A 19,798-nucleotide genomic window follows, 5' to 3' on the forward strand; every position below is an offset into this window, starting at 1 on the left:
ATCTTGTGATTCTAGTGTTTGGTTTTAGAGTGAGTTTATTAGTGAGATAAGGGGGGGGAGCTAGGTCATTTAGGGCTTTGAAAGTGAGGCAGAGAATTTTTAAGTCAATTTTTTGTTGAATAGAGAGCCATTTACAAGAAATTCTGATGGGGGAGATGTGCTCTCTCCTAGGAATGTTTAGTGCTGCTCGCAGCGCGTTGTTTTGGAGAACCTGAAGTTTATTGATTATACCTTGGTTGGCGCATAGGTACAGGCTATTGCAATAGTCAAGCTTAGATTGTATAAGAGCCCTAGCCAGTGTGAGGCAGCTGTTAGTGGATAGAAATGGTCTACAGGCTATAATTAGTTTCCCAGTGTAGGCTGTTGCTGAGGCGGTCATGTTGACTTGTTTAGCAAGGTTAGTGTTGGCATCAAGGTAGAACCCTAGGGTTTTCACATGTTTGACGATGGGGATGGTGTTACCATCAATGATGATGTTGGTGTAGTCAGGGCTGAGTTTCTGTAGGTTGTTGGGTGATCCGACTAGCAGGAGCTCTGTTTTATCATCATTCAGGCAGAGGCCGTGTGTGGCCATCCATGCCTGAAGGATGGAGAAGATTTCGTTGACCCTGGTGACATCAACAGTGTAGTTGCCAGTGATGGTGAGGAGTATCTGGGTGTCATCTGCGTAGTTGGTGTAGGTGACACCCAGGTGGTCCAGCCTGTCAAAGAGAGGTTTTGTAAAGATATTTTAAAGGGTGGGGGAGACACAAGATCCTTGATGGGAATGGGGTCTGCTGCAGCGGCAGGTGAAAAGACCCTCATGGTTCGGTTGGCTAAGAAGGATTGTATCCACATGACGGCTGAAGAGGAGAAGTGGGCCGCTGAAGAGAGGTGATTGCAAAGTATTTTATGGTCCACTATGTCGAATGCTGCTGAGAGGTCTAGAAGGAGCAGGATGGCCACTTTACCTTTGTCTTTGATGTCATCGATCTGACTTTGGAGGTCAACAAGGGCAGTTTCTGTTCCATGTTGGGGTCGAAAGCCAGACTGACGCATCCCTAACAATTGATTGGACTCTAGGTAATACTGAATTTGCAAGTAGGCGACTCTATCAAGGATTTTTAGCAGGAAGGGTACATTAGTGATAGGCCTGTAATTAGTTGGAATGGCTGGGTCTAAGGATTGTTTTTTTTTAGGAGAGGAAGAACCCATGACTGTTTCAGATTGTTGGGTATAGAGTTAGTGGAGAAGGATAGGTCTATACGTTTGGAGATGAAGGGGGATAGGTCCCTCGCTGCATCTTTGATGATCTGGGAAGGGCAGCTGTCCCCTTTGCAATTAGAAGGTTTGAGGGAAGCTATAATTTTTTGGACTTCCGGTATAGTACCCTTTTTGAAAGTGAAACCTGAGGTGATATTGGTGGGGGTGGTTATGCTAGGAGTGGAGGAGTTACAGTTGGAGAGTTGTAGTCGTTTGGCCTCAATTTTAGTTTGTATGCCCGTGATTTTGTTGGCGAGAGCATTTTGGATGCTAGTGCACCAGGGTTTGTCTTTCACACAGGTGTCTGTAGGTGGGTTGGGGTTTTCTAATTCCCTCAAAATGGTGAAGAGTTCTTTAGCAGAGGAGGCTGCTATGTCTATTCTCATGTTGTAAGCTTCTTTCTTGGTACAGATTATCTCTTTTTTGTAGTGGGAGGATGTGGTCATGAGATTGGTTTTATTTTCAGCCGATGGGGTTGTTTTCCATATCGTTTCCATTTTGGCTGTCTCTTTCCTGAGAGTTTTGAGTTCAGGAGTGTACCAAGAGTTCAGGTGCGCTCTAGGTTTGCCTTTACGAAGCTTTAGTGGGGCCACAGCGTCAATGGCGTTAGTCATAGCATCATTGTAGGTGCTGACTAGGAGGTTAAGGTCAGCAGTTGCTGGAAGCGAATTTAGGATAGGGAGAACCAGAGGTGTGAGGGTGTCTGCCATAATGTTGTGCTTGTTTCTGGTAAGGCATGCTGGCCCGTAGGTGCACTGTTTGGGATTGGGGTTATTAGTGCTGATATCAAATGGTATGAGGAGATGGTCTGTCCATACAAGAGGTAGGGGGGCTTTGCAGGTGATGTTGAAATTGTGGCCTACGACCCAGTCAATGGTTCTGCCTTTCTGGTGGGTGGGTAGTGTGTTGAGTTGAGTATAGTCGTGCTCCGATAGGGCATTAGCGAGAGAAGAGGCAGGGGTATCGTTGGGGTCGTTGTAGTCTAGATTGAAGTCTCCTAAAATGATGTTTTGTGAGAGAGGTTTAGAGTTTTCGGCTATTAGAGAGGTGATGTCTTCCTCAAAGGTGCCTGTGGGACCTGGGGGTCTATATATTTGGTGTAGGGTGATTGTGCTCTTAGGGGTAGTTTGTGTTTTGATGGTAAGATATTCGCATGATTCTAATGGAAGGGAGGTGATAGATCTGATGTTGAGTGAGGATTTGAAGATGAATGCAACACCTCCTCCTCGAGCGTGGGATCTATCCGCTCTAAGGATAGAGTAGTTATTGGGAACAACAAGGGTTAGGTAGGGACCTGCCGCTTCATGTAACCATGTTTCAGTGGTGGCGAGGAGGTCAAGGTCTGCTGAGAGGATAATATCGGCGATTTCAGTGGGATGGGCCACAGTAGTGTTTGTGCTATTATTTTTAATAGCCTTAGACAAGGGTATTACAGGCGTTTTTGTAGCTATAGTGATGGTGTGCAGTCTGGAGGCAAGTCTGTTATTGTGGGTAGAGAGATCGGGGTTGGCTGTGGTCCTGTGTTCTAATGGTTTGGGCTGGTTGGTATTGGAATAAGTGTAGTTATTATCAAAGGTGCTGGGAATGTTGAGTGGGTTGCTAGCTGGAATGATATCTGCTGTAGCGCTGAGTTTTGCAGTGTGATGTCTGTGGACAGAATGGGGGAAAGGTGGTAGGGTAGGCAGGAAAGGTGTGGGACAGGGGATAGGGTGGTGTCTTGGGCAGCTGAGTTTGGCCAGTCCGTTGCTATATGAAATGTAGCTATTTCTGTCTGCTGCACGGTGTATTGTTGTTCAGGACACAAAAAGGGAACATGATGAAGATGAGCCAGGGGAGCATAATTGTGAGTACAGGGTGGTCTGGGCTGTAGAGCTAAGGAAGATAACTTCTTTAGGGCACTGTGGACTAGGTGCTGGCAGGTAGGTACAGTGGGACTCATAGGTTGAGTCAACTTAGCTATCACAATGCAAGATTAGGCTAGTGCAACTTTGTAACACAATGCAGGAATAGGCTGGTTCGACTTTGTTACCTCAGTACAAAAATAGGCTAAATCAACTCTGTTAACACAATGCAGTAGTAGGCTGATCCAATTGGTAGGTGCACAGCAAGAATCAAACGTTTTTACTGGTACTGTGCAGAAGCCAGAGCCATGGAATGTAATAAGCGCTACGCAGACGTGGTGAATATCAAAGTTAAGTTGGTATAGGTTGTATGATCACATTGCAGCCCCGGCAGTTTGCAGGCGAGGAGTGACAGAGTTAGTTAGTGCAGAGTACGAATTCAATGGTAGCCTAGGGAGGGTTTGGGGTGCTGGCAGCAGGGGGGGCAGTGGCATAGAGATGACTAGCACGCTTACCCTGTAGGTTGGAGGATTAGCATTAAAGGTGCAGGGGTCGTGGCCTCGGCTCGACGGCGTAGACAGGCTCGAGATAGGCGCCGTACCTTCGTGGTGTGCCTTAGTAGGTGGGCCGGCTTACAGCCAGCCGGCTGGTGATTGGCTAGAAGTATGGGAGGCAATCCAATCACAGTGCGCGCAGTGCTGTGGGCCCGGGTGGGTAGCTGTGGGGATGGTGGTCGGCCATGTTGGAAAGTGGAAGTCCTCCGAGAAGGAGAACAGGGAGGCTTGAGAGAGTTGAGAGAGTGACAATGCTGAGAACAGAGAGAGCCTGGGGGAGTATAAGGTAAAATAAGGGAAGACTATGTAGAGAAAATAAAAAAAAAGAATTCAGGAATCAAAGGGAAGAAGGGAAATTGAAAGAAGAGAGTGCATAAGAGAAGAGCGAGGAACCAGTTGAATGAGAAGACGAACTGCAGAGTTGAAGATAGAATGAAGAGGGATGAGAAAATAGGAAGAAAGGCTCACAAATAGTAATGAGCAATAGTCTAAATGAGAAAGTATAGAAGAGAAAAAGATTTGCTTAGTGGCGCGAAAAGAGAGAAAAGGGCAGAATTTGCATAAGTTAAAGAGATGAAAATGACAGATGCGAGCAGTAGAACAGATTTGATGTGAAAAATGAGAGGGCAGAATGAAAGTTAATGCCCTTGTTACAGGCAGTAGGCGGTGGTGAAATGAAGGATGGGGAGAAAAAGATAGAGGTAGTAGAGAGTGGAGAAGAAGGAGAAGGGAATAGTGGGGGGAATAGAGAAATTGCATTTTAGAAGGATGCAGAGAAAGGTAATGGGAAGACATCCAAGATTGGATAGCTTGGATACAGGAAGAGACACAGGAGTGAAGAGAGTCAGAGAATGAGGAAAAGGAGAAGAAAATCTGGGAGTCTGCGTAGAAATCACAGGAAAGATTGAAGGATTCAATATGAGATGCCAGGGGAATTGTATTGACTGAGAAAAGGAGAGACCCCAGGACAGAATCATAGAGAATAGGGCAAGGGGAAGTAGTGCTATCGTACAAAGGAACAGAAAAGATCTGGGCAGAAAGATAGAAGCCACCTTGTAGTGCCACAACAGAAAAATCAAGTGCAGAAAGAGGAGCAGGGTATTCAGCAGTATCAAAAACTGAATAAAGATCCAGAAGAATAAAAATGGAAGAGATCTTATTATGTTGAGCAGAAAGAATGGTGTTTGATACATGAAGGTGAGTAGTTTTTGCTGATTCATAATGAAAGCCAGATTGAGTGGGGCATACAATAGTATATTGTGAGTGGAGAGAGAAAGGGAAGAAGAGAGATGGAGTGAAAGTTAGAAGGGGTTGAAGGATCCAAGGGAAGGTGTCTTAAGTATAGGAATAACAGAGGTGTGTTTAAAGGAAACAGGGACAGTCGAGATGCTGAAAGAAGCATTGATGAGTACAGTAACATAAGGCAATAACAAGGGATAGACTTCAGGGTCAAAAGCGGCAGTGATAGAATCAAGAGGAGATGTGGTAGGGTGAGCATACGTGAGAAAGGTAGAAGTGTCAGCATTGGCCAACAGATAGAAGGAAGAAAATGATAGGGCTATAGTGTGGGGGGAAGGCAGGCCGATGGGAGACCTTAGAAAAAGAGAAATGAAGAGTGGAAATGTGTCTTATGGAGAAGTTCGTGAAATCTTAGGTTGAAACCTTAGAGGCAATAGCAGGATCAGGGGAGGGTGGAGAAAGAAGTTTATTAATAAATTGAATAGATTATGAGGGTTGTGAGAAAGGGAGAGAGTGAGAGAGGAAATGTAGCATTTTTTTTAGCATCCAAGACAGAAGAATCATTGGAAGAATGGAGTGAGGACAGGTGATTAAGATCGTCATTAGAGTGAACATTTTTCGAGCCGTGTCAGCTTTTGGAGGGTTAAATGATGTGAATGGAGAGCGGGCATAACCAAGGCTGTGAAGGTTTAAGCAAGGGAAACAACATAGGTGGAGAATGAATTATGTCCATAGTTGAGAACGGGTTGTATTTGAAGGTGGAGACTGCAATATCAGGGGAGAAGGTAGAGAAGAGATCAGTAGACAGGAAAGTGGAATAATGGAGGAGAAAGAGAGTGGGGAGAATTGGAGCAGGTTGTGATAGGATAAGGGAGTAGGAGAGGAAGAGCGGGTGAGAAGAAGAAGGAATTGGGAAATGATCAGACAAGTAGCTATGGAGAGATGAGAGATGAAACTGGGAGTTTAAAGGAAATAGATGCGGAACATAAGGGAGTAGAAGAGGAAGGGAGTAGAAGAGAAAGAGTGGCTGGCAAGAAGAAGGAGTTGGGAAGTGATCAGATAAGTAGCTATGGAGAGATGAAATTGGGAGGTTAAAGGAAATAGATGAGGAACCTAAGGTCAAGAGTAGAGCAGGAGATATAAGAGGGGGCATGGGAGAAGCAATGAGGAGTATGATTGAAATAAAAGGATGAGGGGTGAGGAAGCATGAAGATAAATGGAGATTAAAGTTGCATAACAGATACAATGTACGATATTCAGGAAGGAGGAAGTAAAGTATTGAGTTTTGGGGCCTGATTTAGAAAGCCTTTTTCCAATGGAATTGCACCATTGTAAAAAGCTTTTGAAATGAAGTGTTGTGCAGACCGGAACATTTGGAGCTACCCGAATGGAACCAGCAGTCCAGGTAGGTGTTTGCGGTCAAACGATCCATCAGGCGATCTCTTTTTAGCTCCTTCTCGCATGGAGTTGGTGGAGCCGGTGCAGAGCCTCTGGTTGGCGGGTCAAAGGAGGGCCCATGGCACAGGACGAGTGTGGTGCAGACTGGAGTGTCCAGAACATACCAGGATGGGATCAGCAGTCCAGGTAGGTGTTTGCAGAGGCCATGTTGTGGCATGGTGACTGATAAGAGCACACAATTATGAGCACACAATTTAAATATTTACCTGCTACTAGAAAGATTAAGGCAGACAACTATTATAATTTAGATAAATAATGCCTATCCTTCTCTGCAGTGACTTTGTGTGTCCCAGCAACTGTCAGGAATGCACATAGAACAATTGAACCTGCTTTGTGCCACAGTAGAGCTGGCACTGATAAGTCAGTAGCCTGGTTATAGCAAAAGAGCAAAGCACCTGTCTGTACTATAATTTCGGAATAGAACATACTGAATATAATGGGTGGTCTGAGTAACCAGACATCCTTTTCTGAAACAAAATGACCCACATCATTTTATTTGAAATAAAATTCAAAAACCAGATGGCATTGTGTCATTCAAACATTATGCAGCATTGATAAGTATGACTTTTTGCCTGCGAATCCTTGAGAATCTGCGTCCAAATCCACGTTACACCTATGTGTGCATTGTTGACATGCCATTTTTTTACCGCCATACCTGGTTATTTCTACATAGTTTTGGATCATGTTTTTCTCTTGAGATATTTTCCCAGCTTCCCCCTACCCGTTTTGGAGAATAGGCATTAGGTGCCATTTCTATGAATAGCTGACACATTTGTGACGTGCATTGATTTTGTGAAACACCATGTGATGTAGTGCAGAACGTCCATTTGCTGTATTTCTTTTAATCTTTTATTCCATACGTTTACACTCTCTCTGTGAGGGTGAAAATGGGTACTAGATATATATTAGTGGAGTTGTCCATGCCACTGCTATACATGTTTTAATGCACACATAGGTCAATTAATGTGACGATGGATATCAAAGGTGCCCTCTTCTTCACCTACTTCCAAGGGCCCCATTCAAAAACGGGTTTCCCTCTATTGAAGGCAGTACTTGGTTTCTCTTCTGTACATGAACCCATATTTAAGTACCTTTGGTGATCAATGCCTACCCCCTCCTCTTGTGTGCAGGTAAAATACAACCTTTTAATAGGGTGGTAGGTGCACATTAGACAACGCTTAAAATAACATGATTTTATTTCCCCTGGGGTCTTAGAGTGTTATTCCACAAAATGATGTGGCAGGGCCATTCAGCAAATTGTGATGCATTGTTTTGTTTGTTTGACTGGCTCCTTAACTAGTGTGATTTCCGACGTTGTGCCTGGTGATTGTTTGATTACGCATTACAGTGAATACTACCTTTAACTTGCATCTGATTCTGGCACTTTTTGTGGGACATTGGTGATGGCTGTGCAACGAGTTCTAGGGGTGATGTAGCAATGTCTTCTTTGAAATGTTGCACTGGGCACTTTGCTAATTATGCAATGTTGGGCAAGATTGTATGCAGTACCCTCTGGGAGACTGCGCCCGCCTTGTCCTCTTGGCAATAGTTAACCTAACCTTTGGTAAGCATGTACTACGCAAGTTGGTAGAGTGACTGAACAACCAGGCATATCTCATAAGGGGTCAGTGTGAGCTGTAGGGTTATAACATAGAGAATCACAGTGACAAGTATCCAAATAAACACACTCAATCATTTATTAATTGAACAGTCAGATGAATAAGCCTTCTTTAGAAGGGAGCAACATATTTAACACAATATACTTCAAAATACACACTCTTAGTTTCTTTAAATTTAAATCAGTAGATACCAATTTGGGCTGGCACACAGACACTTCCTACACTTTGAGGTGACTTAAGTAACTAGGGCACTGTGGACATTGATATATCACTGGTACATTTAGAGCAATACTGAGTTTGGTGCCAAAGAAAAGGTTTTTGGGAATAAAACAATGGTTAACAAACATGCTTAAGCAGGTAAGTACTTGTTGAACCCTCCAATGAAAAGTAAATTAACCCTTTTATGAGGGACAGTTAAAGCACAACGTCAGAGGTAAGAAGAGTCTTTCAGGGAGCCAGGACAGCCAATGTTAATTGAGCAAAAGAATAGGTGAGCTGAAGCACTTCTTGCAGGTAGGTAAAAAGTCTTGCACAATGCTTTAGAAGTCTTTGTAAAAAATGATATCACTGTAGGGCCACAAGCTGGGAGGCTTGTGAGGGGCAAATCTGCAAGCAACTCTGCAAAGGCAACCAAGACAAGTCTCAACTGAGAGCTAGCAAGGCTACACAACAAGAGGTAAGTCCCCTTCATTTTACAGTACCTTTGGTTTGAAGAAATTGGTCCAGCTGGCTTCTGTTCCTGTGTAAATCTGCAGATCCTGTTGTTCCTGGGCCTCAGTCATGGGTACAAGAAGGAGGATGTCTGGGGACTCCTGCACTACGAAGTGAAGGTCGGCAGTGGCAATGGGCAAACTTCAGATCAGCAGCACTTTGAGGTTTCAGCTTCTCGCGGCTCTTGCAAGTACCACCACTGTGGTTCTAGTATACCTTTATGGATGTTCCTTGCAGCTGGGGTCCAGAACTCTGTTCAGGTGACTCAGGCTTGGTCAGTCCTGCTTCATGAGAGTCCAGAGGATCTGTAGCTTGGGTCTGACTTAAAAACGAGACATTCGATTCTGGTGTTCCTCTCCCTGGCAATCAGTTCCTGCAGCAGCAATGGAAGTACAGCCAGCTCTGAGACGATGTCCAGACGAGTTTGCTTTGGTGTTGATTGGTCCCACCAACCCAAGGAGTGAAGTTGTCAGTTGCAGGGCTTCTCTGGTCAAGGTGAATTTGGAGCTTCAGCAATGCAGCAGGGATTCACCGGGCAAACCAATGGTCCAGGAGTTGCAACAAGTCTTCCAAGTTCTTCTTCGGATTCCTTCGCCCAGTGGTCGACTCGGCCTTCCAAGCCAAAAGCCTTGCCTTTTATGCAAGTTTCTCCCATTAATTCACAGCCTAGATGTCAATCACACAGCAGTGTGGCTGTCCGCAAGTACGGGCAGCCAGCCAATCACCTTTGGCTGCATTCCTGTAACCAAGGGGACTAAGCACAGGGAGTTTCAGCACCTCCCACAATTTCTGCCCTGCCAGACACTCTGGGGCCAGAGGCAGATTTCACCAGTGAATCCCGCCAAAGACAAAACGAACAAAGGGACTAAACCTGGTTTGGCATGCAGAGTAAATCTCAAGAAGGATGTCATAATTCGTGCTGGGGCCTGGCTATGTGTGTTATGATGTCACTGATTCTGTGTGTTGAGGGATGTTTAGAGTGCTGGGTTCTACCGGGTTAGTTGGACCTAAGGTGCTGGGCTGGATGGGTGTCCCAGTGCTTTCTCTACTTGCTAACTAGAGAAATAAACCTACATGTAAACTACTCTGGTGTTCCAGTTATGTGAAGGAGGCTTAGTTTACCATACTGGTGACGAGGATTGTTCCTGTGCTGCTGGGAAGGGGCAGCTGGTGAGAAGCGCTGCCTTCCAGGGAGACATCCATCAAGCAGCAAGAGGCTGCAGGCCGGGCGGTGCAGTGGAGGTCCAGGTCAGGGTCCAGGATATGGATCCTCAAAGTCCAGTTGTCAGGCGGCCAGAGGTGGTGGTGGCCGTGCCTATCCTGCAAGCGGGACGGTGGCAGAAGGCAGCAAAGGTTCGGTATTGGTCCAGTGGTTCCCATTTGGCCAGGCAGGATAGCTGGGATTGCCATTCCAGGCGGGCTGTCATAAGGCTGAGGTCGCCGCTGCTGGTAAGGACAAGGTGAGCCTGTGCACTGTTGGAGGTCCGTCTCGGCACGGGTGGACAACGGGCCGGCCTCAGGTTGTAAAAGGCTGAGGGATGAAGGTTACAGATCGCCGATCTGGTGTGCCGTGGTGCCGGTGGCCGCGTTCAAGTGGCAGTTGGTGGATGCTTCATGGCATCCAGGAGGCGGGCAGCGTTATTGCCGAGTTGGGGGCCCATTGCAGCCAAGTTGCACTTGGTGGCACAGCCGAGGGGGCTGAGGTGGTGAAGTGGTAGCAGCGTTCGGAAGGTGCCGGGCTGCTGGGGACTATGCTGGAGAGCGGAGGTGTTTACAGCTTTGCACTGAAGTGGGAAATGATGATGTTGGGCAAATGTGTGCGTGCGTTCCAATGTATAAATTTGGAACACAACGTTGTATGTGGAGGAAGCGTTCAGTCGGAATGCAGCGCGGTCATAGAGACCAAAGTCCCACAGGCTTTCCGCATGTTTACTGGGAAGCTGGGTACACTTTCTGGTATGGAGGAGCCTGTAGCATGAGTGACAGGCATGAGAAGTGGCGCCCAGAAGTTTAAGGGCAGTTCAAAAGTGCTGGCGGATACAGCAGGGACATGACGGTGTGGACTGGAGCTCACCACAGTAATGGGGGCGAATGGCCGGGACAATGGACAGGGGAGCAGTGTTCAGCAAATAAGTTCGGCAAGCACTAGTGACTGTCAGGTGGATCTTCCGGCGGCGTACAAGAGATTGAGGCGTGGTAAGGGTCGGAATCTTCTTTTGAAATGCTGCATCAAGTGCCGTGTGTTTGATCTGAATTTGAGAGCGTTGGATCCGGATTTGTGGGGTCTTTACAGGATGAAGACCTTCAAGGTGGTGGTGGTCTAACCACAGGTAGGCCTTGGGGGAGGCCGGTTATGTTATAATGTTGTTGTGTATATGTAGTGGCCTCGGGGTTAGCAGATGTATGGGTGTGGGACTGGGTCATGGTAGATTGTTTAAGGCCTGCTATAATGTATGGTAGGCTGTTGTCTTCATGTGGTGGCCTGTTATGTTTAGGATTTCCCCCTGGGGGTGTTATATGCACTGGAGGGTGTGGGTCATGAATTTGCTGTGTACATGGTTATTTTCTTTTGCAGGGGGGGTGGTTTAGACATTTTCTGCATGGATATTTTTCATGGGGCAGGCGACTTATTGTTGTGTCTTACTTTTCCTGCAAAGCTGACTTGAGGGTGTGGAGTGCAGCGCTGGACTTTAGCGCAATGGACATATGTTTGTGTATGTTTATTTGCATCCTATTGTGTTGTTTTATCTGTTGTTTTATACTGCTGTTGTATGTATGGGGTGGCCTGCTATTCAGGTAATCTCCTCAGGATTGCAGTATGGACTCATTGGTGGGGTCCATGGGCAGAGTTTTTTTTTAATGTTACAATGTTTTTACATTTGCAGGTGGGGTTGACTTGGACATATGGGTGTGCGGATGGCGCAGGGACTTAAGCGCCATGTTATTTTACTTGCCCTGCACGTATTCGCTTTGCATTTTGTGGTCATGTTGGCGCAATAGGACTTTAGCGCCATGTTATCTGCATGGGTTTCGAATTTATTTGCAGAGTTTTTCATGGACATGTTGGGGTTGGCGCAGGGACTTTGGGGCCATGGTCTTTATCTGGTTGGGTTTTTGCTGGGTTTTATGTGTTGCCTTGTGATGTTTCATGTTTGTTCGTAGGGGTATGTCCCCTGGTCATATTTTTGTGGTGCTGTCTGGTGTTTTAAAGGGCAGTGAGGTGCTGTCTGGTTATTTTAAGGGGCAGTTAGGTACTGTCTGGGTAAGTTAAGGGGCGTGAGGTGCTATCTTATGCTTTTAAGGGGCAGTGAGGTGCTGTTTTGTCATTTTAAGGAGCGGTGAGGTGCTGTCTGATGGCTGTAAGGGGCAGTGAGGTGCTGCTTGAGTATTTTAAGGGGCAGTTAAGTGCTGTCTGATGGCTGTAAGGGGAAGTGAGGTGCTGTTTGGTCATATTACGGGGCAGTTAGGGCTGTCTACATGCAGTATTTAAGGTGCAGTGAGGTGATGTCTATGTTTTGGTTAAGGGGCAGTGAGGTGCTATTTGGGTATGTTAAGGGGTAGTGAGATGCTACCTGGTGGTTTTAAGGGGCAGTGATGTTGCTGCTCAGGTTTTGGGTTAAGGGGTTGTGTTGCTTTCTATATTTTGGGGTTGAGGGGCAGTGTGGTGGTGTCCATGTTGTAGTTTTATAGGGATGTTTGTTTGTTAGGAGGGGTAGCAAGTTGCAGGTGGTGCCAGGGTAGTGACGTGGTACATAGGGGGAGTCATTTTGGGGCAGTGAGGTGCTGCCTGGGATTTTAGAGGTTTAGTGAGATCCTGCTGTTTGCTGTTTTAGGAAGGGCAGGAGTTGCTCATATCCATTTTAGCGAGTTATTTTGGGGTGGTGTAGTGATATGCTGCCGCCTAGTTGTTTTTGGAATAAGGGGCAGTTAGTGTTGTCTATTTATGTGGTTTAGGGGCAGTGAGGGGCTTCTATGTTGTGGTTAGGGGCAGCAGGTTTTGTCTAGAGTGCAGTGAGGTGCTGTCTCGTTGTTTTAGGAAGGGCGGTTAGGTGCTGTGTGTTCCAGGAGGTGCAGCGAGGTGCTGTGGTGTCAGTTAGGGCAGCGAGGTGTTGTTTCTAATCTAAGGGCAGTGAGGTGCTGTCTAGGGTCCAGTTAAGGGGCAGTTAGTGTTGTCAATATGCAGTTAGTTATTAAGGGGCAGTGAGGTGCTGTCTATGTTTTGGTTAAGGGGCAGTTGGTGCTGTCTATGTTTTGGTTAAGGGGCAGTTAGGTGCTGTCTGGTCATTTTAAGGGGCAGTTAGGTGCTGTCTGGTGGTTTTAAGGGGCAGTGAGGTGCTGTTTAGTGTTGCTTATGTTTTGGGTTAATGGGCAGTGTGGTGCTGCTTATTTACTGTGGTTAAGGGGCAGTAAGGTGCTGTGTGTCGTTTCAGGAGGTGCTGTGAAGTGATGCAGTTGTAAGGGCAGTGAGGTGCTGTTGGTGGTTAGGAAGGGTAGTGAGGTACTGCCTATGTTTTGGTTAAGGGGCAGTTGGTGCTGTCTAGTCATATGGAAGTTATGGGGATAGCGTGTTGCTGATAGGTCTGATGGTAGGATCAGGGTTTTGCTGATGTTTTTGAGCGGGACACATATATGGTGCCCACATGTCTGTGTGGGGGTAGAAGGCGAGCGGGTTAGTTTGGTTCTGTTGTGCGGGGTCTCGTCCGGGGAAAGATGCGTTGTTTTGTTTGGTTCCTTCCATTGTGTTGTTCTTCAGCGGGTTAATTGCTGAGTGGGTTTTCAGGTTTTGGGGGGGGGCTGTGGTTTGTTTTTTAGTTTCTGGTGTTTTGCATTAAAGATCTTGAATAGATCTTGTGGTGAGCTGGTATTGGCTTAGGTGGGAGTTGTTTCTGAGCTGGTATGAGCCATGTATATTTAACTTTTCTTGTAATATGGCATGTGTGATGGGATCCTATTGTGGGTGTAGTGTTATGTCAGTGGAAGGGAGGGAGATGTGCCATATTCTGTGCTGGGGCCTGATTAGGGCTATGTGTGTTATGATGTCACTGACATTCTATGTGGAGTGTTGAGGGATGTTTGGAGTGCTGGGTTCTACTAGGTCAGTTGGACCTAATGTGCTGGGCTGGATGGGTGTCCCAGTGCTTTCTCTACTTGCTAACTAGAGAAATAAACCTACTTACCTTCTGGTGTTCCAGTTCTGTGAAGGAGGCCTAGTTTACCACAAAGGACCTTTCCAACAAGAAATGGTAAAAAAAGAAGACAGGGCCAGTTTGACAAAATGGGCCCATGGGTGCTTTACTGCAGCTGCAATTGCAGCCCGTGGTAGAAACACACAATGGTAGGAAAAATGAAACCCGACAAACAGTTAACAGAAACACTTGTGCAGAACGCCGGCTTCACGGAGCAGCATATAGTGCATTGGCAGTACGTGTATATATTGCGTTACGGCTCAGCACAAAAGAACTGAACAATAAGGCGTATGACACTCTGAGAACAGACAGTAAATGCTATGAGCTGTGGCTTGACACTCAGTGCGCCAAAACCCTGATGACGGAAACCTGTCCAAAACCTGTCCGAAATGCATAGGCATGAAACTTTTTTTGGCACTGAATAGTTGGGCACACTTCAGGCCTATGGAATGCATTTTATACAATGGCTAATCCAAAATTATTTTTGTCTATTGATTTAGACTGATGTTTTGAAATTTCATGAAGAATTGAACTGCAACTCTGCAGGATAGCATGACGAGAGCGCACTTAGGACCAGACTGATTTCCGCTTCTTTTGACTGCTTTACTGCAGCTGCAATTGCAGCCCACAGTAACAACAACCAATGGTAGGAAAAAGTAAACCACTGCCACCAGCCATTAATTGTAGAAAGGGTAACATAAAAATGTTACATGAGAAACTATACAAGGGGAATACTGGTCTAGAAAGTTAAGTCAATTTTGCTTTACTGCTCTTAGAAACAGTAGTTTCACCAAGAGAATGTATTTATACGTTTGGGAAATCTGAGAGACTTCCCTGTGCCACTGCACTGGAGGTGCTGTGTGTCACAATGTAAAGTTGATGCATATGGAGTTACACTCCAAAGTCAAAAGAAACACAGAAACCAAATCACAGAAACATACATAAGAGAGTGGGAAAAAGGTCTCACTCTCTCCAGGTAAGCAATTAAAAAGTCCTAAAGTCTAGCAAAAAGAGTTGGGGGTTTCTAAGTCGGGAGGAATTAAACACTAAAATGAACATTCTCCCTAACATGCAATGACATTAAAATGAGGACTCTAGGTTTTCCACACGCTTGATTTCAGCAAATATTTTGAAGACTGTTCTGTTCCTCAGATTCTGCAGCAGGCTCTTGTTTCATTACTCGGAAACATTACAGAAACCCTGCTAGGGTCTGACTATGATTATAGTGGTAAGGATTATTAATACAGGTGATGTATGTTGCACTTAATGCCAGACTACCCCAGTATGCACCAGACCAGGGATTAAACTCTTGCTGTAAGGCATTGCTCACTTCATACACCATTGTCCTACTGACGGGGGGGGCGCCGAGTCCACCCACTTTATTCAGAGTGTGGACTCGGTCCCCCCCAGCTAAAAAAGAAACATTAGATGTCCTTTTTTGTATTTATGAATTAAAGCCAACCTCGTGGATCAAACCACAGTCGTCAGGTTTGTAGTGCAGACACTTCACAATTGCACTATATCACCTGATGAAAAATGACAAACAACTAAAGGTGAAATGCCCCATTTCGGTACTGCAAGTCCCAGGGAAAACATTTGTATTGGTTCTTGAAGTTTAAAACATTCACACGTGTTAAAGTTATTAAAAACACTATTAGAAGAAAATATCCTGTCTTGGTTTTGTTTGTGTTGATTTTATGAAAGGTAAATGGCATTCCTCCTGTTCAATTTGGGTGGGTATGCAAAGCCAATTTAATGAAATGCTCATATTGCACTATGATATGCTAATTTCTGGAGATGTGATATCCCATTGTGTTTGTTGATGAGTGCCCCCACTTTCATTTTTAGGACTTGACGCCTATCATTAGGTGAGTGTGCAGCTCCTGAGCTATCCTACCCACACCACCACAAATGAACATGTGGTTATAAATGCATCATGTGTTTAAAATACTACCAAATTATGACTGCGTAAAGTATTGAATACATAGAAAGCACTGCCAGGCAGTATGTCTTCTGTACTTCATGCAGTAAACATCACATGCATTCTCAGCTCATAATAATGTGGTACTTTGAAAAACATCTGCAATACACAATTCACCATACTCACAGTCAGTCCTTAAATGTTGCACAGACTTGATGTTACTGCTACTTTTGCAGACAGTTATATGTTTGGGGGAAGTTGGTGGTCAGTAGCGGCGTGAACATGTTATTGATGTGCAATGTAATAATTTCTGCTTGAGGATTTTAGTTATTATTGCTCAGTAATATTACAGAGAGCACTTTAAAATTTGCCCGTATCGCAGAGCTGTTTTTAGCATTGACGTGGCAGACATCTTTCATAGGGGAATGATGTTGGGAGGCAGAATATTACCTACAGCGATGTTGATCAGTGTGTTGATACCACTTGCTTCATGGTATTTTAATTAGATGCTTTTATTTGATGACACCAGTAAAATAAGAAGTCACTGTATATTAGAACTTAATTTTGCCTATTCTTTATGAAATACTTTATCATTAATGTCAGGGGTGTTGCTAGATCTCCAAAAGATCCCAGGCTGCGCTAATGTCGGGACTGTCAGGACTCGGGGCTAGCTAGCCTTTTGGTTGTAGCCCCTGAGCTTCTATGCGGAGCTACAACCAAAAGACCGGGGGCTATAGTCCCCTCAGGCCCCCCTAGCACAATTACTCTGAGCAACGTGGTGGTGATAGGACGCGGGCAGTGCAGGCTGTTTGGTGTGTGATGTGACATCTACTACTTTATGATGGTACACTGCGCACTTCATTGATTAAATAACAGTATTATAATAAAGAGCATTCGTGTTGCACTCAGTTTATCACACCACTAATTTGCAGGGCAAGTCATTTTTTGGAGGTTGTTGGTAGTCAATGAGCAGTTTTTAGTGCTTGAAGACTTCACCTCGGCAACTTTTTTGATCATTTTGAAGGGAATAGCATTGTCAATTGAGACGTTACATGAATGGAAGGTGTAAAAGCCATCAGGCTTTCACGCCTTCCATTCATGCCATGGCTCATTTACAAGCATTTCTAAGATGGAGAGGAGGGGCGGAACGCAATTTACGTTTCCGCTGCTCCTTTCCGATCTGCCATAGAAATGCTCCAGCATTTGCGCTGTGGTGGATTTTCATGCCCGCGCAGATGCTGAAGATCCCGATGAGGTCCACCTGCTTTAGGCACCAGATGAAACTGACTGGATCATGACTTTGGACAAAGCACAACAATATAAGCTTCCATCGCACCTCCCGCCAGAGGCAAGACAACTAAATGAAACTCAACCTTTTTTAAAGAAGCATCCAAACAGCAGATTGAGACACACCCTCCTAAGGGATCGGTTAAACCTCCTTCCCTCAAATGAAATTCGGAAAATCAGGGGATTCTCGACAACGAACCACTGTAGATTCTGTGGTGTCTCTTCTGAGATTGAAATGATAGGACATCTTTTACTGAAGTGCCCAGGAACCAGCTGTTTCAGAACTCCATGCCTGGCACATCACTTGGCAGCTGCACAAATACACGAAGAGGAACTCCAGTGGGTTCGCCTGATCAGTGGTGAAAAGACCTCATGGGCAATAGCTGCAGCAAAAATTTTACAGCAGATTTTTCATTCAATAGACATGTTAAATACAACGCCCATGCCTTCCATCTCTGAGGCTTCATCACACGAACAACGCCAAAAATTGTTGGGATAGACACATTTATGCTTGGCTTCCCTCTTGCTTTCCACCTGACAAATCTTCATGAAATCAGCTTCTTGTAAAAATCGTTAATGCGATTAAATCTTGTAAAATAAAAAAAAAAGAAATGCTCCAGAATTTGCGCTGGCGTGGATTTTCATGCCCGCGCAGATGCTGAAGATCCCGATGAGGTCCAGCTGCTTTAGGCACCAGCATAAAGCAGTCGGACCTCTTAGGGATCCATTGTACATGCACAGGAAGCGAGTACAATTCAAATGGAACCCTCTGCAGCAAGCTCGCATGTCGGGGAGGGTATAATTTCAACTAGGAACACTGCATACCATGCAAGCATGTCAGGAAGGGTTTCATTCCATGTGTGGGCACCACTTGTCATGCAACCATGACAAGCAGCACTCAAAAACAAAAGTAGACGCTGGATGGCATGCCAGCATGGCAGGCAACCTTTACTCACTTTGCAGGCAGCCTTTACTCACTTTGCACGGCAAAGTACACATGGGAAGGGCAAAGGGTGACGTGCACACTTGTATGTTGCGCAAATGGCAAAAATTGGGTGTCAGGCAGCCATTTACTTTACAGTGCAAACGTAACAGCTCCCACCATGAAATTATGTTTTTATAGAAATGTAGCCAGTTTTATTGCTCATGTTGGTCAAATGAGTAATTTTTAATGCAGGGAACCATTACGTTTATATTGAAATGTAAGCGGGTCCCCCCACCAAATGTTCATCATTTGCACTATGGAGCGTAAATGTAAAAGGGAACATGCAGCGTACAAGCGTGTACGCTTCCCTTTGCCCTTCACATGTGTAATCAGTGTTCCCAATAGAAATTAAATCCTGCCCAAGCATGTGGGGCAGGGTTTAATTGTAATGATATATGCTCCCTGCCATGGGGGCCCAATGCTTTATGCTGGCACATAAAGCAGGCGGACCCCACAGAGATCGACAGCATCTGTGCCAGCATGAAAAGAAATGCTGGGTCAGATGCTGGAGCGTTGGTATGGTGGAGAGGAAAGGGTTAGCGGAAATGCAAGTTGCGTTTGGCCCCTCCTCTTCATCATACAAATGCTTCAAAACGGGGTGTGATGTGGATGAAAGGCCTTAAAGCCAGGGCTTTTACGCCTTTCATTCATGGCATGACCCTAACGAAAATGAGCTCCTTTACATTTTGTGTACACTCGCTTCAGACACTGTGCACAGTATTCCGTGGGCAAGACGGGTAGTGGGGCTAACAACGGGTACTTTCACGATCATGTGTGTATGATGTAACTCCACCTGCATGAGAATCATGGCCTAGCTCTTTTATAATTTGCAGAGCAACATTACAGATAGCACTCCACAAAGTTCTTGCATTTGGTCTCAGCACTACTGTTACAAAGCATTGCATGTTTCAGAAGTGATGGGGATGCTTAGTGTTAGCAGTAGCCCTTGCCCAATCCGAACTGGCTTCCAGATGCCTAGGCAGTAGTGTGCCATGCAGAATGGGCATGGGGCAGTGCAACTGCATTATGCATAGACCACGAGCATGTCATGCTGAGCATTACCCATTTAGTGAACCCTTCCACGGGAGTTCTCTTCATGACATGCTTTCTGGTACCTAGAGAGACATATTGCTTTCGAGACCCCTATGTGACACAGGAGACTCTTCCACATGGGCGTCATCACTGCATGCAGCAGGTTGAGGGCATTAGATTTGGAGGACTAGCATGCTCGGAGGAATTCATGGTGGCTCTCCGAATCATAGCTGTAACAACTTCTCATGAGACCAGTGGAGGTTGGGGTCAAAGAGACAAGCTGCGAATCAACTTCCTAGAGTGTCGGCTCAACGTGGAGCTGCTGGCCTCAGGACAAACGACGTTGGTGTGCAAGAATATGTGTTTAACAATAAAATGTGTTTGTGTGTGTGTATGCATTCACATGCTTGTATTTGTCTGACTGGGTTTGTATGGTAGAGGTTGGGGTGTACATGGGGTGTCCTTTGTGAGGCAGTGGTAGAGAGAACAATAGTGCAATGTTAGATTAGCGAAAGTGACGTAGGGAAAGAACTCTTCACCGAGGAGAAAATTAGGAAGTTCTTGGAACTGTGCGTCAAATTAGGGTGGAATTGGGCACTGAGGTCAGATAATGGCATAACTTGACACTGGGACAAGGTGGGGCAGAACTGACTTGTTAGGAGACATTGGGTCAGGATCTGGCACTGATGGAGAAATTGGCCCAGAACTCCATACTGGCAGGCA

Source organism: Ambystoma mexicanum, chromosome 6p, assembly GCF_040938575.1.
Source record: "Ambystoma mexicanum isolate Mex_15411 chromosome 6p, UKY_AmexF1_1, whole genome shotgun sequence".
NCBI lineage: Eukaryota > Metazoa > Chordata > Amphibia > Caudata > Ambystomatidae > Ambystoma > Ambystoma mexicanum.